We start from the raw sequence: 258 nt of genomic DNA on the forward strand, positions 1-258 counted from the left end.
GAGTGCCAAGTCTCATTCCAGTTAGAATGATACAGAGCAAAGCACCTCAGAAATGCATGAGACCAAGAGTAAAAAGGAATGAAAAAAATTGCTCAAATGGAAGAATGGACCAGTTAAAAACCATCCATACTGGCTCTCAACACAGGCTGAGCAAGGGCTCTTGTGCTGTTAAGTAGAAAGAAAGTCTCACTACTTTAACAGGCAGAACCTAAAAAACCTCTTTTTGAGTTTTTAGTCAAAGAAACTGAGACACTCAAC

The sequence above is a fragment of the Alligator mississippiensis genome, chromosome 4 (assembly GCF_030867095.1).
Source record: "Alligator mississippiensis isolate rAllMis1 chromosome 4, rAllMis1, whole genome shotgun sequence".
In the NCBI taxonomy this organism is placed as follows: domain Eukaryota; kingdom Metazoa; phylum Chordata; order Crocodylia; family Alligatoridae; genus Alligator; species Alligator mississippiensis.